Raw genomic sequence first — 19,703 nt, forward strand, 5'->3', positions numbered from 1 at the left:
TCACAGTCTAGAAGACCCCAAAAGGCAGTCTGTGGTCCCACTGTCTGGTATTCTCTGAGAACTTTCCCCCTGTCCTGGCTTTAGTGATTATTGAACAAAGAAAATTCCTGAAAAGGAGCACAGTCTCCTGTCCTCCAAAACTGCCTAATGATCTTAGAGCCCACTCACTAAATAATCCACATAACTTTAAGGAAGTTCATTAGTATTTTCAATATTTAAGGAAGCTCATAAGTATTTCTATGTATCCAATGCCGAATTCATTTATCTGTTGCCTTATTTTCCCTCTTTGTTTTTATATTTTGATGAAGGTATACTTTATAGACAGTACAAAGCACAGAGGGGTTTTGACAAATGCTGTGTAGCCTGCACTTCTATAAAGTTCTGCATTTCGATCGCTCTAGAAGATTCCCTTATGCCCCTTCCCAGGCACTCCCGTCTTTTCCTCCAGGTAACCACTATTTTGATTTCTATCATCATAGATGAGTTTTGTCTTTTCTAGAGCTGTATGAAAATGGATTAGTACACGGTGCACTTCTCTGTGGCTTAGTATCTAATGTCTCATGTTTGAAGCCTGTTAAAAATTACCTCTTAGTTTCCTTATCTGTAAGTGGAAGGGGTTGCCTTTCCACTCCTTCCACTGAGGAGTCACGAGGTCTCCTGGGAGCGATGAGGGGGGCCTGAGGAGTCAATTTGATTGGGATGGGTGAAGATGGAGGCTGAAGGGTGGGCTTTGTGACAACGCTCCTTCCCTTCAAACAGAACAGCTGTACTTTTCTGTGTCTTGCAAATTGGGGTTCTCTAGGAGATTTCATTTGGGAGAAGGTTCTTTGTTTAAAAAAAAAAAAAATGTTAGAGACCTGCAGGCCCAGGTGATCCTTACTGATACTTTTCCCTCGAACATTCTATAAATTGCAAATAGTGCTTTCTGATATGAGAGCTTTGAATAGTTCCCTTGAGGGAGGGCTGGGAGACAGAGGCAGCCAGACTGGGGGCCCCCAGGGAGGGCCAGGGCACTGAGCACTGTAATACTAGCTGTGGTTACCATCAGATAGCATCACCCCAACTGAGGCGCCCAGACAATAAGCCAGAGGCCCTGGGCAAGGGGAGGCACAAAGACAGCATTCAAAAGACCCACTCTCACAGCCCGGGAGCATTTCTATAGACTCCACCAGACCCTGGCTCAGCCGGAACGTCACCTGACAGCCAGAAAGCCATTTTTCACGGTTAGCTTTTAAACTGCTAAAAATAATAAACACAGAAAGGAAAGTGCTGACATAATCTTTGCTGCAGAGACAAACTGAAACTCTTGTTATAATAATGTAAACAAACTGGGTTCCAAATTATAACCTAGCCTTCCAAACAGGCTGCTTGACATTACCAAACATCTGGGGACCAGAGGGAGAATTGAGGGCTTGTCCAGGAAACAAGGGAATGGGCACTGCGCAGGTGCCGAGCCCTATCCCACCGCTCTAACCTATAACCCACCGATTAGCTACTCCTGACACCTTTTTTTTTTTTTAAGCACACAAGGAAAAGGCAGTTGGAGAGGGCTGCTCAATCTTCCTTGAGCACAACTTCCCCACATAACAAGTGAAATACAGCTCCTCTCTCTCGTTGTCCAATTATTACCTTTCTCGCCCCAAATTAATTCTTGCAGACTTCCTTTTCTCCATTATGTTTTTCCAGCCCATTTAATGTTTTATATTCCTCCGGAATGTCTGCAGATGTCAAAACTATGTTAAGTAATAAGAGCAGCAATGCCACAAATTAGCAGGTAATTCCCCTCATGCTAAAAAGTGACAATTAATCACAAAAATCATGAATCTGCGAACAGCCAAGTCAAGCCTGATATCTGACCTTCTGATCCATTAAATCATGCGCAGAAGCTGGCACCCTCACAGGACGGCCAACGGGAGGGAAACCGCAGATCTGGAAAAAAGGAAACACAAGAAGGTAAATAGAAGTGTTTGTTTTTGTTTTTCTTTACTTTTTTTAAGTTCCCCAACATTTATTTAATCTGCAACTGCTCTTCTTTCTATGTTTAAATAGGGTCTGGTTTCAGAGCGGTCTCTGATTCTGAATACATGCAAATAGACTGAGATAAAAATCTCATTCCAGAGGGGTGATGGTTTCAGAGAAAGGAACTTGAACACAGAAGTGTAAATAAGACATTATAGGCATAGGACAACATTTGTGGATCCCAAAGATCTACTTTGCTGTGGGCAAGATGCGGGAATTTTGGGAAGATGGTTATAAGGCAAATGTAAATCTTAAACAGTGTAGAGATTTTGTGCTAAAGAAGGTATGGCTGGCCTCAGAGGACAGTTCCTAGGATCAGTCTCAACCAGCAGTAGCATCCCCCACCTGTGGTGAAAGGACAGGTGTTCATCAGGGGATGTAGCGGGGCTTGGAACTATGGAGCTGTCTAGATTGTGTTCAGTGTGATTATGCTGGAGACACAGCTCACACGTGTAAACAGATGAAAGAGAGAGCCAAATGCACGGGGGCAACTACCTGTTCAGCAGAGGACCGCTCGGAGTATCTGTGTAAAAAGCAAGCGAGAAGTTGCTTTTCAGTTAACTAGAGTCCCACAATTCCTGTGGTTGTTGTGGGGAACTTAGAACTCAGAAAAACAGAGTTTAGCAGAGCTGATGTCTGCATTCCTGCTGCCTTGGGGGGGACCATTGGTAAATTTTGTAATAACTGTTTTTTTTTTTTTAATTAAAAAATAGAGAGCATAGGTGTAATCTTGACAACTCCGCTCTTTGGCCAGACCATGAATTTGTTTGTCTTTTCCTAGTCCACTTTTTTTTTTTTACATATATATACAATATGTGCATCCAAGACAATGAACGGTGTTTGTGCATTTCAAATTGATCTCTACGACATGAGTCTCTGGATGGATATCTAATGTTCTCCATTTTTGACTCAACGTCGTCTGTGTGAGAACTAACCGTGTTGGTCTGTCACATTCCTTGTAGCTGCCATGTTGGATGAACATATGCTCAGTCATTGTCTTTTCACTCAACACCCAACATTATAGCACCATAAAAGCCCTTGTTATATCATTAAAGTGATTGTTGGGTGTGTGTGGGTGTGCACAGGCATGTGCGGATGTGTGTTTCCGCTGTGGTGGACTCTGAGGTCCTCAGGATGCTGTTGTGTCTTGTTTTCACAGTGGCTCTTTTACTCCGTGACTCCATGCAGAAGGGACACTCAGGGTGTTAAAAGGAAAAACAGATTTGTTTTTATTCATTTTCTTCCCTTTTAAAACAACACGATGGAAGACTTTGGAGTTGTATTTGTCTGCTTTTATCGGTCTCTGGCCACTGCTCTTGTAACAGACTTTAAATCTCCAGCCATCAACATCACCTCACTGTTTTCTAGAACATCAGAGAATCTGATAGCACGAGGCTGAAGACCAAGACATTTTTAAGAAGCCTATTCTAAAAGAGTTCTCAAAGAATAAATGGACAAGCACAGGAAGAAGCTAGTGTTTGTAACTGTCTTTGTGGCTTTATGGTGAGTATAAATAACTATACACCACTATCCTTGACATTGATATTTAAAAACTAACTGTGCCTTTTGTATGAAAATACTGGACCCCATTTATTTTTTGAGGGTATAAGTCTGATTTGTATTTTGAAGAATCTATGTGAACCTGACTCACTGAAAACAATCTAAAAATTCTCACATAATGATTCATAATAATACGCATTTTATACATAACCTATATTAAGAACATTTTGTGGGCTGGGTGTGCTAATGTTTTTACTTAGTTTAATCCTCACAATGGTCATACGATCATTTATCAGATGAGGCAAGAAGAGGCACAGGAAGGTTTAACATTTTTGCCCAAAGCCAAACAGTAAAGAAAAGGCCAGCTAGCAATCTCATCCCAGTAGTAAGATGTCATGGGCCTCATTCTGAGTTACTAAGAACAGGCCCAGATTTTAAGATAAAACTTCAGAGGGGAAATTGAAAAACAGTGTGACTGAGGGTGCTTCCTAGTTTTGCCATAAACCCAACAGATAGTATCTCTTTCAATGTGTGTCTCAAACCAAGATCAAACCAAATTAGAGTACACCAACCAGAGAAATTCAAAGTGATTCCTTAGCGAAGAAGGAAATTTCAAGTAGCAAGGTTAAGCCCCAGACCCTTCCAACTCAAACATGCCCATTTTTAATTCTTCTTCTCTTTAGAAAACTGGGGGCCATGGATTTGCTCATGGTTCAAAGGAGTCTGCGCAGTTGTGTTTACATGAGATCCAAGCAAAAATGAGGATCACTCCCTGGGACAACTTTAGCCTAGAATGTGTGCTATTTACACATTTTTCATTGGGGCACAAATATATTAACAGTGTGGTTATTTTGTGCTTTCAAAAGAATCTGTTTTGTAACTGATTCGTATTTATATTTGGAATATATTTATTTCTAGGCATGAAACAGTTCATTTTGTTGAGCCATCTGACCTGAGGTGAAGTTGGCACAATTTCCCGTGACTGTTCCTAATTAATGCAAATTGAAGGTTAAAGGATAAATAAAGTTCTTTTAACTTGGTTTATTAATACGTTATTTATAAATGGTTCTTTACTTGGTCAATCTCTTTTTTAGTCAGTAACTATGTACAAACGTACCCAACAAATGAGCAAATACATCATGTGTATTTTATTACAAAGTTGTTTTAAAAGGGTTAATATGGCAGAAAAAAAAATGTCATCTGTCGTCTACTTATCTATCTCTTTTGACTCAGTCTGAAGTCCGAGATAGACTATATTGCATTATGGCCTACATTCTTCATCCCTCCCTGTACCTACTGTTTGGTCATGTAAATTTGCACTAAAGAACAGCCTTTTTAGTAAAATCTAGTTTACTGTCCCCTTTGATTCTGGTTTTAGTCATGTGGCTTGCTTTGGCCAATGGAATGTTAGCAGGTATGCTGTTTGTAGAAGTCTGAAAAAGTTCTTGCTGCGCTTATGTGTTTTTTTCTTGCGCCTCTGTGATTGTTATGAGAAGATGCTTCACCTAGCCTGTCACGGTTGAGAAACATGGAATGAAGTTGACTCACGTCAGTGGTCTCTGCCAAGGCTATCCTGGATCAGCCTAGACTAGTCAGGCCGTATAAGTGTGACAGCTAGGCAAGATGAGCAGAGCCACCCAGCTGACCCACAGCTAACACATAGGAAGGAGGTTGAAAAATCCACCCCACCAACCCTGAGACTCTTGAACTTATAAACACCAGTTTTGTCTAATTATTGAGTTTTGAGATAATTTGTTACTACCCCAAGTAACCCTATTCAATGCTACTATGTACTAGATAACTGATACAGGGCATACATCTGGTTCACTAAAACAAAACAAAACAAAACAAAAAAACCCCAAAATCCCCACCTGGAAGATGGTTTAAAATTAGGTAATAGAATCCAGCAAATATCCACCAAATGAGCTGTATCACTCAAGGTTCAACTGGGAAAATATAAGTTGGTCTAGGCATTTAAACAGAAGGGCTACAATGTAGGAAATTCACCATGCAGGTGAAGGGAAAGATGTAAAGGCCAACGGGAGAATGAGGCATCGAGGAGCTGAATAATTGCAGCAAATCCTTGAGCTACAGGGCAAAAAGGAGTATCAATACTGGGGTCCTGGGGCCAAGGTCACCCAGCAGAAGCTCGAAGGGCCTCTCTCATTGGAGCTGAAGCCCTAGAGGAGAGACATGATCTTTATCTAAGATATTGTGTGAAGCAGGGAGTGTGGAGAAGAAATACCCTGACTTCTCTCTTTCCTCAGTCTTCCATTTCCCTGTGGACTTTCCAGGGCTTGAACCCAAATGGAGGCCAGCTGGACTCAGGGACCAGGACAGCACAACCCACAGGGGCAAGGCTCTCAGTGATTCAATGGAAGGATCTGAGGGCAAAGGGGAAATTTATCACCACAATGTGCAAGACACTATACAAAGTGTTACTCAGTGCTGAGGGCTACATCTGAGAATACTAGACTCAGAAAGACTGTGCTTAAAGGTTAGAAAGGGCTTTAACAGATAAAAAGTGAGGGAGAGGAGGTTCAGGTAGCAGCAACTGTGGAAGCAAAGTGCAGGCAGTATTGTGAGAAATAGCAGGTGTACTGTTTCGCCTTAGAAGGTTGTGTATTTGGGAGGAGGAGGCAGGGGTGTGGAGAGGATAATGGGCCTATAAAAGTGAGAGCGTGAAGGAGTCTGGATTCCAGTCAGACTGGACTTCTGTTCCGAGGACAGCAGGAAATGAGATGGTTCTGAGCAGAGAGTTACACGATCCAAATTGTGCATTAGGAACATTACTCTGATAGACACTGGAGGGATGTAGATTGGAGGGTGACAACTAGACTAAGGGTTTTTAATTAAGTACAGACCTCAGAGAATTCACAACCCTTCTGAACAAACTGGCAGGTGTTTGTGTAAGTATTTGGTTTTCTGAGAGATGGCACCTAGCTTTCACATGGCTTTCAGGGGAGCCCATGACCCCTGCTCCTATCAAAACTGTAAGCACCAGCAGAAGGAACACAATCTAGAAATCTATAAATACTTCTTTTAATGAAGATCAAAAATGTAAGAGTGGCAGTGATAATGGAAGGAGGAAACAGACAAACAAATATAAGGTATGTGAACAGAATGTGAACAGAAATAAAATGAGAAGGAGAGATGCTAAAAGGTTTAACCCTGGGCTAGATCTGTCTGCTATTCCTTTCCCTCCCCTATAAAACAGAGAAAAGCAATCCATGCATACAAGATACTGCCCATATTCATCAAAGGTATCACTAATCAAATGCAACATTTATTTATTACTGAGTATAAACACCATCTCCAAATCTTTTTCTAATAGCACCCCAGGCAACCACTGTTCTAGAGCAACTGTTTTTATTTATTGTATTGACTATTCTTTAGTTTCATACAGATGAAGTACCAATGAATGGATATATTTGGCAAAACATACTACGTACTGATATGTTCTGTGTACACATATTTATATGAGTATTTCCCAAATTTGGGAAACTTACTTATATACAGTTGGGCCACTAACTGGATCTTACCCAAGTTCATGAGTCTACTTAATGTTAATTCAAGGCAATTAACACAGATTTAAATAAAGATGAATTAGGGGGAAAAAAACTTGGATCCATGAAAACTTATTTTAATATGAAATTATCATAAAAATTTGAAATTAAAACATTATTACCATCATCTACTAGTAACTTCATGGTAAATTCTTAACCCTAATCACAGGCAAGTAGGTGTACAGTATTACCATAAACAATCCTCTTGTCAGTCTGGTGACCTTGGGTTTGGTATTTGAATGACACTATGGTAGTTTTCTCCCCTTGGGGTGTTTTCTTGCTGACATTTGAAAAGGGGTGTCATTATCAGAGTTACTTTCTACATAGGACCACAATAAAGACAGATTCAGATAAGCCTAATTTTTTTCTACTTGGAGTTTTTGTTGTTGGTTGATTTTGTTTTGTTTCGCTTCTTTTTTAAAAGGAGATAGAAGTCTATGGACTGCACGGCAAGGGAACAGCAGGCAGGACAGCAAAGGAGAAACTGTCTACCCTTTTTCTACTTGGAATTTTGGTCAGCAAGAAGATAATTACTGTCCATGTCAATATGAAAACTTTCTTTCCTCACCTCAACCCCAAACCCCCAAAGTCTGATCTGTTCAATTCCAAGCAACTTATGGAAAATTGTCTATATACAAAAATAATCCTGGGGGGGGGATTCTCTAAATGTAAAAAATTCCTGGCAGTAATTATTTGACCATGACCCACAATAAAAAGTATGTTTCAATCTGCAACTTACATATAGATGTGTGTGTATATATCTAACTAAAACAAAAGTTCTACAAAATAATATTCTTACTTGTGTGTTGCACTTGGACATTTTTTATTCCATTCAACTCTATCTTCTTTTATTCTATTGTATATACTATTTTACTAAGGAAAAGTTAGTAATGACCTGCTGCTAAATGGATTTCATTACCCTCTAATAGGGCATAGTCCACAGTCTGAAAAACATTACTGTAGCAAAATGACTAAAGTACTCTAACTTTATCCACCGATGTAAACATATTCACAAAAGACCAATCCTGAGCAACCGCAGGGGAAAAAAAATCTCTTGGCTCTCTCCCTGACATCCTGGATGAAGCTGAGGTTTGCCAGGCCAACTTTTGTACTTCGTGGTTGACAATGACTGCAAACTGAAAGGCAGAGATCAAATCCTCACTCTCCTTCTCGACACATCTCTTCCGCTGGTTGATTTATACTGTGCAAGTATCAAGCTATTCAATTTTGCTGTCATTTACTGTTCTTTTTCCAGCAGCAATGGAAACACAGGATCAGTTTACTGTTGTCTCTCTTTGGTAGAATTAGATTATTCTCCCTCCTGCCCCCTTAAACAAAGATGACATTCATCACTCCCGAGAACCACCCCCGGAGGATCTCCAAACAAAGCATGGCAGGGAAACCGCTACCCGTGAAGGAGCAAACGCAGAAGCTGGGCATTGAGGCTGTCAGTCCAGATTCTATACCAGAATGAACTTTGTAATGATTCTTTCGATTGAGTGAACACAACTGTAATTGGAGCAACAGAATTAACAGTAATAACAAACAACGAGAGAGAGAGAGAGAGAAAGAGAGAGGCTATATATCTTTAAATCCAGTGGTATCTGCCAAAAGAAAGCTATGTATGAAAAATAATTAAAATCCATTTTCTCTTTCCAAAAGGAAAAAAATAATTATACAAAATCATCATATCAGAGATCCTTTGGAGGCTTTCTTGCCTGTACTCTGGGATTCAAATATTCTTTCTTCTATGTGACGTCTCTGACAGTCATTCACCTTGATATTCATCTGCTTACTGTGTACTCTCCCCTACACCTTTACCCATTTAACTAGTAAAACATTAGTGAGTGCATTAAAAGCTTCACATTTTTCATGTTCTTTTATTCAGCATTTCTACTTCTCGGAATTTGTCTTAAAAAATGATTATGACTTTATAGAAAGCTAACAAAGACATTCCTGTGGTATTATCTATAATGGCAAAAGACTCAAAGGATGCAATTAATTGCCAGAAGTTGTAATCTTTGGATGGTTGGATTATTAGTGATTTATATTTAACTCTGTATACCTATAAATATTCTCCAAATTTTTCTCAATAAAAATAAACTAACAGATTCAACATAACACATCTGTGCTTAGTACTGAAACACTGGGGGATCTCCAGGTAGAAGGTTTTCACCAGGTCAAAGGATACACATATTCGATCATTCCCTGAGATACCTTCTAGTATCTACCTCACTTCCTCAGTAGTAAAATGGGCCTGATGATAATACCCAATTCATAAAGTTGTGATGAAGAGTAAATCCAATGAATCAAGTACTAAAATATGTGAAGTGCTTAGAACTGTTCCTGGCACATAGAAACATGATATGCATTAGCTGTTATTGTTATTATTATACTGGCCTAGTTGGAAGACTTTTTTTTTTTTTTTTTTTAAGTATTATATGCTGAACTCAATGCAGAGGCCCAGGAAAAGATGAGTTTGTTGCAAATGCCCTCAAAGTTATGTTCTGCATCTGGAGGATCAAAATGGGGCATAAAGAAACTTTTGGTGATAATGGATATGTTCATTATATCGACTGTAGTGATATTTTAACAGTGTATACATGTCAGCATCTACCAAATTATGTATTTTATATATACTCAGTTTGTTTTATATCAATTGGACCTGAATAAAGTTATTTAAAAATGAAGGCAAAATGAAGACTTCTTCAGATAAGCAATCCTAAGAGAATTTTCCACCAGCAGACCAACATTAAAAAAAAAAAAAAAAGAAAAAAAATTAGGTAGAAGGAAAAAAAAATTCAGATGGAAGTTTAGTAATACAGGAAGGAATGATGAGCAATAAAAATAGTAAGTGAGTGGGGGGAAATCGGAGGGGGAGACAAACCAAGAGAGACTGTGGACTCTGAGAAACAAACTGAGGGTTTTGGAGGGGAGGGGGATGGGGGGTTGGGTGAGCCTGGTGGTGGGTATTAAGGAGGGCACATATTGCATGGAGCACTGGGTGTGGTGCATAAACAATGAATGCTGGAACACTGAAAAAAAAATAAACTAAATTAAAAAAAAATAAATATGCAGCAAATCTAAATATTAACTCTTTAAAACAATAATTATAATTTCTTATAGTTTAAAATGTATGTAAAATTGATAAAATAAAAGCAATAATAACACAAAAGGTGGGGGGGTAAATGTAATTGAAATGGTCTAAGGCCCCTACATTTTCTGGAAAGTAGTCAGTCACACTTTATATTGTACACTAATAAATTAATAAAACAATTTATAAATTCTAGTTAAGCACTAAAAAATAAAAAAATAAAGAATATATGACTAAAAAGCCAATTGAGACAAAGTACTTCATTAATTTTAAAAAAAGGAAAAAAGGGAAAGGAAAAGAAACACTAAACAGCTGGGGGTAAATAAAAAATCAAGAATAATGTTATAGGTTATAACCCCAATATATCAGTACTTGCACAAAATACAAATAGACTAAACATTGCAAGTAATACACATGTACTAAATGAAAAAAAAAAAAGCCCTAGTTAAATGTTGCTCAAATGAGACACATTTTGGTATAAGGACACAACATCTGAAAGATAAAAAGGATTGGAGAAATGCCTATAAATTGTATCATATTAGATACATAAATTTAATGATAAGTGATATTGTTAGAGATACAAAGGGATATTGCATAACGATAAAAAAAGCAATCCATAGGGAGACAACAATTTAAAATATGAACAACACATCTGATAACAGAGTCTCAAAATATATAAATTATAGCCAACATTGCTAAAACTAAAAAAAAAAAAGCAAGCAAATCCATAATCAGAGTAGAAGATTTCAATGCACCTCTCTCAGTAACTGGTAGAATGGTCTTTTTTTTTTTTTTTAAGATTTTATTTATTTATTTGACAGACAGAGATCACAAGTAGGCAGAGAGGCCGGCAGAAAGAAGAGAGAGAAAGAGGAGGAAGCAGGCTCCCTGCTGAGCAGAGAACCCGATGCAGGGCTCGATTCCAGGACCCCGAGATCACGACCCGAGCTGAAGGCAGGGCTTTAACCCACTAAGCCACCCAGGCGCCCCTAGAATGGTCTTTTTAAGATGAATTAGGGTATAGATCTGGACAACGTGTTTACTAAATTTGACTTTAGAACGTTGTGGCCAACAACTATAGAATACACAGAATGCACATTAAACATTTGCCAAAATTTACCATGCTCTGGGCAACAAATAAATCTGAAAAAATTTCAAAGATCAAAAGTCACATAGAATATGTTATCCAATCACAGAGGAATTAAGCTAGAAATAGACCAAAAAAAAAAACAAAACCCAATAAGATAATCACAAATGTTTGAAATTAAGCTGTATATTTCCAATTACCTCATGGGTTAAGGTAAAGCACAATGAAAATTAATCAATATTATGAACCAAAATATGAAGAAAACATGACATATCAATATATGTAAGCTGCTTGGGGCACCTGGGTAGCTCAGTTGGTTAAGTGACCAATTCTTGGTTTCCACTCAGGTCATGATCTTGGGGTCCTGGGATGACTCCCATGTCAGACTCTGCACTTAGCGGGGAGTGTGTTTATTCCTCTCCTTCCCCCATGCCCCGGCTCTTTCTCTCTAATAAACAGATAAATAAAATGTTAAAAAAAATGCGTAAGCTGCAGCTAAAAGTGTCCTTGGAGGGAAATGCATATACTGAAATGCATCTATTAGAAAAAAAGGAAACCGGAAAATTAATGACATAATTATCTATCTCATTAAGTTGTAAAGACAATACCAAATTAAACAAAGTGGAAGGAAAAAAATAATAATTAGAAACTAACGATACAGAAAACAGAGATGTAACAGAGAAGGTAACCCAGACCAAAAATTTCTTTTTGAAAAATACTAACAAAACCCATAAGCCTGTAACCAGGTTAATTAAGAAAAAAGAAGAAGAGGCAAAAAATTACAAATATGGAATAAAAAAGGAAATCACTATAGATTTTAGACATTAAAAAGATAAGAGGATACATGGACTCCTTATGGCAATATTTGAAAATATTGATGAAATGGATAAACCACCAAAAAAATTTTGCCCAAATAGGAAAACAATAATACAAATATGAATAGTCCTATATCCTTCAAGAAACTGACTTTTTTGAACTGAAAAACTTTCTCACAAAATATTCTCCAGTCTTGAGCTGCTTTATTGGTGAATTTTACCATACACTAAAGGGAACACATAGTTCATCCATAATATAGATAAAAAGGGATCATATCTCAATTCGTTATATGAACCTCATTTTATGAGGTCATTGTAGTCTTGATCCCATAACTCAGCAAGGACATTACAAAATATAATTTTATAAACTAATACCCCATATGAACTTAGGGGAAAGATACTAAACAAAATATTAGCAAAATGAATCCTGAGTTGTTTTTTAAGTGATACCACATTATAAGCAAGAGGAATTTATCCTAGAAATAGAATGTTGGTTTAATATTCAAAAATCAATCAATGTAAAGCATCCTATTAATAGAAAAGTGGAAAAAAGCATATGATTATCTCAATAGATATGGAAAAAAAGCATTTGCTATCATTCATAGCCATCCATGATAAAAACTCTCAGCAAACTAGGATTAGAATGAAACTTTCTCAGTCTGATAAAACCTGTAACATCTTAATGATAAATACTGCAAGTTTTCTCTTAGACTTGGAAACATTCAAAGATATCATCTATAAACATCTTTATTAAACATTATACTAGAGGTCCTAGCTACAGCAATAAGGGGGAAAAAAAACTGAACCAAAAGAAGAGATAGAACCATGGGTATAATTATGATTATAATCTCACATTATAATTTGTATAAGAAAACCCAAAACATCTACAAAGAAACTAGTAAAACTAATAAGTGAATTTAGCGAGGTCATTGGATATAGGATCAATGTACAAAATTCAATTAGATTGCTATATAGCAATAACAAGCAGTTAGAAAATAAAATCTAGTAAATTATCAAATTTATAGTAACATAAAAATATAAAATATCTAAAAATTAAATATCATATAAAGATATGAGAGATCTCTATACAGAAAGCTGCACTTAGCTTACTGAAAGTAAAAAAGAAGGTGGGAGTACACAATTATAGATTGGAAGAATCAGTACTGTCTAGATACTGATTGTCCCCAAATTAGCTCAATATAATCCCTATCAAAATCACATAAGCATTTTTTAGTGGAAGTTAGCAAACTAATGCTAAAATTTATATGGAAAAGCAATGAGCTAAGAAGGCAACATTGGAAAGAACATGTGAGAACTTAATACCACCAGTTTCCTATTATGAATCTACATTAACCAACATAGTATGCCATTGAAACAAGGATAAACAAATAGATCAAAGAATTCAAAAAAGAGTCTAGAAACAGACCAACCCATATATTATCACTGGTCATTAAAGATGATCCTGCATTGCAGCAAGACAGGGGCAGCTTTGAATAATAAGTAGTGGTAATATCACTGACTTCGCAGACCACAGAAAAATCAATTCCAGGTAGATCGTTGGTCTCAATGTAACATAGGGAAATGTATTAATGATTTTTAAGTAAGAAAGTTTTCTTAAATATGACACAAAAAGCACTAACAATAAGGGAAAAAGGAGATAAAAAAAGAAGCAAAATAAAAACAGAAATGAGGAACAATAAAGGGAAAATAAGTAATTAAAGTTAGGAATTTCTGCTCACCATTATAAGACTGAGAAGTGCAAAATAATATTTGCTATATATATGGCTGACAAAGGAATCATATTCAAGATATATATAAAACTCCTATAAATCCATAAGAAAAAGGATAATCCAATAAAAAATAGCCAAAGACTTGGTATCCTCACATGAGAGGATATTCAAACGTAAACAAGCACATAAAAAAGTGCTCAACCTCCTCATTTATCAAGGAAATGCAAATAGGAAGTAGATTTCAATGCACCTCTCTCAGTGACTGGTAGAATGTTCTTTTTAAGACGAATTAGGGTATAGATCTGGATAATATGATTACTAAATTTGACTTTATTTAGAACGTTGTGGCCAACAATAGAATACACAGAATGAATATTAAACACAAGCAAGTATCTATACACTCCACCAGATGGCTAAAATAAAAAATCTGCCAATATCTAGGGTTGGAGAAGATAGGAGAAATAGGAAATCTTATACCCTGCTGGTGAGAATATGCTCACTTTGACCTTTCTACAGTATCCATCTGTATATATATATCTGAATATATAGTTATGAACCAGAAATTCCATCCTCAAAGCCAATGTAAGTGTGTACACATGTTCAGTAATAACCCATACAAAAAGAGCGGCCCTTTTCACAACAGCCAAAAGCTGGAAAGAATTAAAATATTCATCACAGTTGAATGGAATATGTATACAATGGGAAATAAGTCACCAATGATGGAATATCTCACAAACATAATATTGAACAAAATAAGTCAGACCCAGAAATGCATACTACATGAGGCTTTTATATAAAGTTCAAAACAAAGCAAAATTAATCTCTAGTTTAAAAGAGTTCAGTCTTTTGGGGAGAGCATGAATGGGGGCATGGAGAGGGTGTCCTTCCTGTCAGTGTTCCATTTCATGATCTAACTAGTGGTTACATGGGTATATGTGCTTTGTGAAAACTTATCAAGCTGTATGTTAACAATTTGCATACTTAATTGCAACACATTAATGGTCCATGAAACTGTCTTAGGAAGTGACTACCATTCTTAATAGAATGTATGTATGTGTTTTAAAGTATGTTTTAATGTAAAGTATAAGCATGTTCTGCTTCAAAGAGTAAGTTTATTTATGAAAAGTTTAAGAAATATCACATGTGTGTTTCCTACTTAGTATTAATAAGAACACAGTCAGGCATGGTAAGGAATTCTGATGGGACATATAGCATACATCAGGGGAAATTTCAGACATCTTGCAAAGTGTAAAACAATGCTGTCACTAATACAGGGTGGGGGAAGGGTCAGGAGGCTGAAAGAAACAGCTTTAAGTTACCAGGGTTTTCTGTAAAGGAGTTGTAGAGTATGTTATTCACTTTTCTCTTTATGAAGAATAGGGAAAATTGTTCTTCTTGCAGGAAATGAGCAGCAAAAATTGTGTAACTAATGTCTTCCCTCTTCTCATTGGCTTCTAGAAAACTCAGCCCTAGGTATGTGCATACTTGTAGGGCAGGGTTTTTCACACTTTCTTTTACTATAACCATGATAAACACATTTTATATCATGACCCAATACACAAACACACACATAAACTTGAAACATACATTTTTAGTAAATAATCCCTTAGTGTAATGCCCTGTGATATTTTCTAGTCTACTCTGTTCTAACCTTTACATCCCATTTCATTAAAAATGTGACCACTTACTAGATGTAGTCATGGCCCATCATTGTGTTGCAACTAAGTTTAAGAAACATGTCCAGAAAGGGATGCCTGGGTGGCTCAGTGGGTTAAAGCATCTGCTTTTGGCTCAGGTCATGGTCTGAGGGTCCTGGGATCAAGCCCCGCATCAGGCTCTCTCCTCAGCAGGGAGCCTGCTTCCCCCTCTCTCTCTGCCTGCTACTCTGCCTACTTGTGATCTCTCTCTCTGTGTCAAATAAATAAATAAAATCTTAAAAAAAAAAGTCCAGAGTTCCTGGCAAATATTAAGCATTCGATAGAACACTATTAAATGAATCATGGTATATATCTTGCATATTAACCTAACCTCTGGCTCCTTTGTAGTGCCCATCCTTATTTGCCTTCTTGTTCTTTTTCTTTTCTAATTTATATTAACGTATTATAGTGTACGTATTGTTATAAGTTGTCATGATCTTTTCCAGAACAAGTCCTTAATGCTTTCAAAGTCATGTCGTAAATCAGTCGGAGCAAAGCCGGGAGAGAAAAGGTCCTCCAGCGGGGCTGGATTGTGCTTCTCTGGGAACAGGAAGCTCAATAACCTGTAAGAGACACTTCCTGTCCCACCACTGTAACAATGTCTGCAGCACCAGGGTACATGAGAGCAGATGGCAACTGGGACGAAGTGACAGAAGCTCACCTCTAACCTTACAGGGACTACATATACTCTTGCTTTCCATGAAGTTCTTTTGCATTTCCGACAGCTGGGAGAGACAGAGCCAGCTCATTCTGAGAAACACAAAGACAGTTTTTGAAAGAGGAACAAAGAGTTCTGCAATTGACAGTGAAGAATGGTGTGAGCATCTATGTGCATTGCTGTGATAAAGGAGTTCATGGTCTTGAGTTTCCTTTATCTCTCTCTTCAGGGTGTAAAGTCTCTCTCAGGTCATTGAGACTGTGTCTAAAGAAGAGCTAGCAAACACGTTGGAAGGAACGCGTCTGGGCATGTCAGAATAAACAATCTTTCTGATGCAGGAACAAAGTTCACCTTAATAAAACTTGCATTTTAAAATTCTGTTCTCTTGAACATAACTTTCTCTACAAAAGATTCTTGGATCACTGTTGGGCAAGTGCCATCCTGGCTTATTTTCCACACCCAAAGAAAGGAAAACATGGTTTGGGCCAACCCCTCTGGTACAATTTGGTAATGCTGTCCTTGTGAGGACCAGGTTGTGGGCCAAAGAGGGATGTGAACTCGACCGGTCATTCCTTTCGCGAAAAAGAGTCACAAAGGACAAGGAATTTAACAGGGCTGGAATGGATCACTTCTTTTCTAGGAAATGGATCCTAAGCTTTGTTTCTACGTTAGCTCTAAGAAAGCATGGATGCCTTCCAGGGAAATAACCAAAAAATATAGACTACGATTTTCAGGCACCGATGTCTACAGAAGTATTTGTCTTAGTAGTATGAAATCCGAAGCGGCCTGCAAGTTCCAAACTGGGGGGAAATACTTTAAACAGTACTTGTGCAGCCATTGAAACTAGTACTTACAAACCACAACATGAGACATACTCACAATAACATGTTAAATATAAAAGCAGTTCAAAAAACTGCACACACAAAACATGAATACAACCATTTTGTAAGTGTAAGGGTAACTATTACATATGCATAGAGAAAGATTCATAGAAACACTCCACAGTGTTACAAGGAACTACAAATAGTGCCTAGTGAAATCAAGGATGAGTATTAAATGTCTTTATTATTTTCTTGTTGTTGAAAATTTCCACCAAAAGCAGGGATTGCTTTTACAACTAGGTAAATAAATAAAAGCCATTGTTAAAAAAAAAGTAATGATGCATTTTCTTTATAAATTCTATTTTATTCATGCATTGATTCATAAATATCTGGAAACTTTGTCCATTTTCTCTTTAATGACAATTTCGGGAGTTAAATTTCTAGTTTCACACAGAGTAAAGGAAGACTGGATAGACCACTGAATCTCAGGCAAAGTAGAAATGAAACATGGCTTCTTAGCCTCCGGACATATCTGCATGAAGGAAGGCCACGTTTTAAAGAAAAAGCTTTTTCTTATATATGTATATTTTTCACATGGGCTGTAAGGACTAATTTAAAACTGTACTTTATAAATTACATTAAAGCTTTAGTTGGCCCAGCTGAAAGCCTGCACAGTTAATGTGAACGTCACACACGCTCATGAATTCCCTCGGCATAAATCCCCAGTCCTTTTGTCAAGCCGGCCACAGGCAAAAGTGAGCAAGAGAGTAGTCTCTATAGTGCTTTGAAAAGGAAATGAAGGCAGTCCAAAGAAATGAAGCTGCCGTATTCAAGCTAGGACCACAGGGTAGTCACAATTATTTTAACAATTATTTAACAGATGCTGAAGCATCTCCATTTTTCATGTTGTTTCTGGTTACTTTGTCTCTTTCCTGAACCATGCCTGTCTGTACGGTCTACCAGGAAAGGCTCACTGTTGCACTGGCAGATGTAGAGGGGAAGAGGACAGGATAATGTTTAATCATTTATTTCTGAATTTATATATTTGACAGGTAATTCTATATTGGAAAAAAGGAAATGAGAACCCCCCCCTATACAACCTTGCTACTTGCAAGCCACTTAATTAAGAAGTTCATTTAAAAAAATTCTTAATTTAGGGGCAGCTGGGTGGCTCAGTGGGTTAAGCCTCTGCCTTCAGCTCAGGTCATGATCTCAGGGTCCTGGGATTGAGTCCCGCATCGGCCTCTCTCCTCAGCGGGGAGCCTGCTTTCCCCTCTCTCTCTGCCTGCCTCTCTGCCTGCTTGTGATTTCTGTCTGTCAAAAAAATAAATAAAATCTTTAGAAAAAATTCTTAATTTAAATAAAGCACAATCTAACAAAGCAGGTCCGTGTAGCAAATTATAAATACTGAGACTTTGGTAACGAAACTACCACAATCCCCTGCTAAACCTTACTAAATTTTGTAGACAATTTCTCAGTAAGATGGACAGGTACAGCACCTAGGAGATGGCCTCCAAGTTTCTCCAAGTTTCTAAGAAGAGAGTTTTAAAGGAACTTCGGATGCTGTCACAAATTGGATAGAAACATGTTTACTTTGGAAAAACACATGAAGCATAAAGAGTTACTAGGATTTACCCATCGTTTTTTCTAGGTTATAATGGGAAGATAAACTTCTTCAACACTTTGGAACATCGTCCAGCCTTTAGACTAAAACTTTTACTACTGATTGGGAACTGACGTTTGGCCCATAATGATGGGATCTGTCTGGGTGTCTGATCTCGAAGACAGGATGACAGTGTCAACCTGTGAGTAAAAGTGAAGGAAGCCAAAAGGCTTAGGTTTGGGAATAAGAGTACAAATTCCCTATGACTGTGAAGATTTCCACGTTCACCTACCCTCCCATGTCCCCACCCTAAGAAGCTCCAAACCCACTCCATGGAAGCTCTGGGTGGTTCTCAGTGATTCTTGGTGGGGGAAGATCACAGAAGGCTCAAAATCTAAGGGTCAGGGATGTCTCTGTAAGTCCATACTGTTATAAATAAATCTATGGATAAATAAACAGGAGAAAAGTGAAAGCTCTTCAGAGTTCAACGCCAACTAATAAATACAGAAGAAATGATGAAGTTGGAAAACCATCACTGGATGCTAACATTAGTAGGCGAACATTTGAGGAGGAAAATGGTATTTGTACAGTTTCAAGGTATTTGCACCTTACCCAAGTGATCAAAACTATCATTACCAATAGCGGAATAAACCAACATCATGTTTCCTGATACAATGCACCGAAAAGGACACAAGATCACTACTGTGATATTCCTTCCTTCCAAAAACTTACTACCTGAATCCAACATTGAGGAAACATCAGAAATCCAAGCAGAGAGACATTCCACAAAAAGAACTGACCTGTACCCTCCTAAAGTGTCAAGGTCAAGAAACATAAAGGTGAGGAACTGTTTCAGAATAGAGACAACTGCATGCAGCATGATACTATGGAACGGGTCCTAATTGGGAAAAAAAATTGCTATCAAGAATATTATTGGGAAAGCCTGGGTGGCTCAGTGGGTTAAAGCCTCTGCCTTCGGCTCAGGTCATGATCCCAGGGTCCTGGAATCGAGCCCCACATCAGGCTCTCTGCCCGGCGGGGAGCCTGTTTCCTCCTCTCTCTCTGTCTGCCTTTCTGCCTACTTGTGATCTCTGTCTGTCAAATAAATAAATA

At 37.7% G+C, this 19,703-nt stretch overlaps 1 protein-coding gene across 6 annotated transcripts in view; it reads right to left on the reverse strand.

The window, feature by feature from the left end:
- THRB (thyroid hormone receptor beta) overlaps window positions 1–19,703 on the reverse strand; it is a 366,959-nt gene that overhangs the window by 207,865 nt on the left and 139,391 nt on the right. For all 6 annotated transcript variants that reach the window (XM_032860972.1, XM_032860974.1, XM_032860971.1 and 3 more), the window contains one exon: window positions 1,858–1,929. The gene's annotated coding sequence lies outside the window, so the exon portion shown is untranslated. The remainder of the gene's footprint in view (window positions 1–1,857; window positions 1,930–19,703) is intronic.

The sequence above is a fragment of the Lontra canadensis genome, unplaced genomic scaffold (genome assembly GCF_010015895.1).
Source record: "Lontra canadensis isolate GAN:19392208 unplaced genomic scaffold, GSC_riverotter_1.0 scaffold20, whole genome shotgun sequence".
Lineage (NCBI taxonomy): Eukaryota > Metazoa > Chordata > Mammalia > Carnivora > Mustelidae > Lontra > Lontra canadensis.